This window comes from Ranitomeya variabilis, chromosome 3 (genome assembly GCF_051348905.1).
Source record: "Ranitomeya variabilis isolate aRanVar5 chromosome 3, aRanVar5.hap1, whole genome shotgun sequence".
NCBI classification, from domain to species: domain Eukaryota; kingdom Metazoa; phylum Chordata; class Amphibia; order Anura; family Dendrobatidae; genus Ranitomeya; species Ranitomeya variabilis.
The window spans coordinates 487,386,373-487,389,880 of record NC_135234.1 but is presented as its reverse complement, the minus strand read 5'-3'; the positions used below and the strand labels follow the sequence as shown (position 1 = coordinate 487,389,880).

General features: G+C 40.8%; 1 long non-coding RNA gene across 1 annotated transcript; it reads left to right on the top strand.

The window, feature by feature from the left end:
- The first annotated feature begins 1,517 nt into the window (after window positions 1-1,517).
- LOC143818330 (uncharacterized) lies at window positions 1,518-1,888 on the top strand. Its single transcript, XR_013224469.1, has 3 exons — window positions 1,518-1,556; window positions 1,643-1,710; window positions 1,834-1,888. It is a non-coding gene; the product is annotated as an uncharacterized LOC143818330 (long non-coding RNA).
- Window positions 1,889-3,508: the final 1,620 nt, after the last annotated feature.

Below are 3,508 nucleotides of genomic sequence, written 5' to 3'. Positions count from 1 at the left end.
AAAAAGGAAGAAAAGGAGAGTTGGTCATTCAGACCCTTTGGATGGACTTTCTGTAACCAAAATGTCCACTTGCATTCCCTTTGAAGGATCATCTTATCCCAGTCACCTCCTCTAATTTGGGGATTTATTCTGTCAATTCCTACAAACTTTACCTTATTTGCATTGCCCTGATGATGACTATTAACATGGTTATGAAAATACACGGCACTCTCTAAAAAAACTGGGTATAGGTGCTCAAGTAGGGTCTCCAGCCCGTTCAGTCAAATAAGTAGAAAAACTTGGCACTCATTTTTGAAGAAAGATGAAAGTTATTTATTTCACATCCAGATAAACAAATCAGTTGCTAAACGTTTTCGGTCCTACATGGACCTTCCTCAGAGCAAGTGAATTTATCTAGCACAAAACAAATACAATTTTTTAAGCAAAGGAAACAAAAAGTAAATAATATCCATAGATGTGTAAAATAATTACAACATGCAAGAAACATCTATAATGTTACAATTAGGTCCAAAGGATATATGATAATATGACTAGCAGCAACATAAAGGTGGTTGCAGCAGCATACATAATGTCCCAAGGGACCAGATTTATACAAATGTACAGTATTGAGTCCCATAACTAATGGAAGGTGAGAAAAAGGATATTATGGTGAAAAAGGATATACATGCTCCTTATTGGTCTAGGTCGGTGATATGGAACATATTCTTCTTGACAACTAGAAGTGCCGTGAAGCAGATATACCGTGCCTACAAAGACAATGCTGTGATAGTGTTCTGGTACAGCGTGACTTTATCCTAAAATCAGGGAGAAAGAGCATGGTGTCAAATGGTGAATCAAGAGAAGACTAAACATCAGCCACTGGAGAAATGAAGGAAAATACAGTGAATGCCAGCCAGAAAAAAGCTCACAATGCCTAATCTATTATGCTGGATTGACTGTTGTTGTGAAGTAATCACCTGGAGTGTTGAATCTGGCAGGTAATCCTTCAATGCTTGTTTTAGCCAATAATGCGGCACCTTAACCTTTATTTTCCTTCTGCAGTGTACTTTGCTATTGTATTTTGAGTGCAATTTATAACCCATGTTTTCCCTTTTTTCCTTAGAATCGCTAAAGCATCACCTTGTCTCTCTCTTTGGGCACCCCGTGCTATCCACGGGATAGTATGTAGCCTAATGTACAGCCTATTTAGTCTTTACACCACTTTCTTTTTAGGGACATGCCGCTGCAGCTCACGTAATTCTAATATACATCATACCCACTTATTTATTTACTTCTCCCTATATTTCTTCTCCTTAGTGTAGCAGTGCGGGGGCACCAGCTCCTTACATTTACATAGGGCTTCTCCGTCCTCAACATTTGGCCATAAGGGACATTGATGAGCACACAGACCTTTTAGACAGGCGCCAGCACACATCGCCACTACACACACGTGACCGCTATGACGCGCGGTATCACGTGGTGCGCCTTTTGGGTTCATAACCCGGAAGTACACGCCGCACTCACAGTGCGCTTTCCCCAGCGCCACAGCACGCCTTCAGCGCTCCAGGCACACAGCGGTAAGCTTACTGGCAGTACCCCGGACATTGCCTCTTCATTACCGGAACGTCTCATACTGATCCACCACTGTGTTTCATCATTGCAGTGCCTTAGTGTGGAATCCCGCATTGTCAAGCAACCTTGTATGCGTACATCTGCAGTCTCTCCATATCGGTAAGCTAGTACCCATGGCCACCCAGCACTGACTTTGCACAGTACTCATAGCCTCCATTCATTTTTTTTGCTTACACATGGATATTTTGCATGTCAAAAACCCTTCCCCTTTAATCATTGCAGCATTATTGGCTAAAACAAGCCTTGAAGGATTACCTGCCAGATTTAACACTCCAGGTGATTATTTCACATCAACAGTCAATCCAGCATAATAGATTAGGCATTGTGAGCTTTTTTTCCGGCTGGCATTTACTGTATCTTCCTTCATTTCTCCAGTGGCTGATGTTTTAGTCTTCTCTTGATTCACCATTTGACACCATGTTCTTTCTCCCTGATTTTAGGATAAAGTCACGCTGTACCAGAACACTATCACAGCATTGTCTTTGTAGGCACGTTATATCACCGACCAATAAGGAGCACGTATATCCTTTTTCACCACAATATCCTTTTTCTCACCTTCCATTAGTTATGGGACTCAATACTGTACATTTGTATAAACCTGGCCCCTTGGGACATTATATATGCTGCTGCAACCACCTTTATGTTGCTGCTAGTCGTTTTATCATATATCCTTTGGACCTAATTGTAACATTATAGATGTTTCTTGCACGTTGTAATTATTTTACACATCTATGGATATTATTTACTTTTTGTTTCCTTTGCTTAAAAAATTGTATTTGTTTTGTACTAGATAAATTCACTAGCTCTGAGGAAGGTCCATGTAGGACCGAAAACGTTTAGCAACTGATTTGTTTATTTGGATGTGAAATAAATAACCTTCATCTTTCTTCAAAAATGAGTGCCAAGTTTTTCTACTTATTAACATGGTCAGCAATAGAGGTATCCCTTTTATTGGCAATATCTCATATGTGTTCCCTAATTCTTCTACAAATAGGTCTTCTTTTTTTGCCTACATATTCCAAACCACATTCACATGTGGCCTTATATACCACCCCTTCAGACTGGCAATTAATTGTCTAATCACATAGGTCCTGCCTGTATTACGGCTCGTGAAAGTTTTGCTGCTCTGTAATATACTACATGCTTTACATCTGCCACATCTATAACATCCTGTAGGTTGAACTAGCCAGGATTGTGTTCTTGGGCTCTGATAATGGCTGTGGACCAACCTGTCCTTTAAGGATTTGCCCTTGCGGAAGGTAATACTGAGTGAGGGGCCCACTGCATCTCTAATATTCATGTCCATACCTAATAACTGCCAATGGCGTTGGAGAATTTCTCTTACTTCTCCTGCTCCATTCGAGAATGTCATCACAAACCGCGAGATGTGATCCTCTACATTAGATGAAGTAGGTGTAAAAAGATCTTTACGGTTTCTAGTAAGGGATGATTTATAGGCTTCTTGCAGCATCTTATCCGGGTACCCTCTCTCATGAAACCTGCCCCTTAAATCATCTGCCTGTAATTTGAAGTTCTTTAAGTTCGAGCAATTATACACATAATAAATATAAATATACAGGGATCAAATATCCTCGTGGTGGGAGCTTGGATAGCTACATAAGGGCAGGTTATAGTTATTTGCAGGGCTATGCAAATAAGATAAAGTTTGTAGGAATTGACAGAATAAATCCCCCAATTAGAGGAGGTGACAGGGATAAGATGATCCTTCAAAGGGAATGCAACTCTCCTTTTCCTCCTTTTTATAGGATAGGGGGAATTAGGGACTATAGAGAGGGACAGTAGTCATTGATTGGGGGCTCCATTGCGCAGGTTTAGGGTGCCAACCTCCACGTGAGGTAGGATTGAGGTAGTATAGGGTACCCTAGGGGCTGTGCTG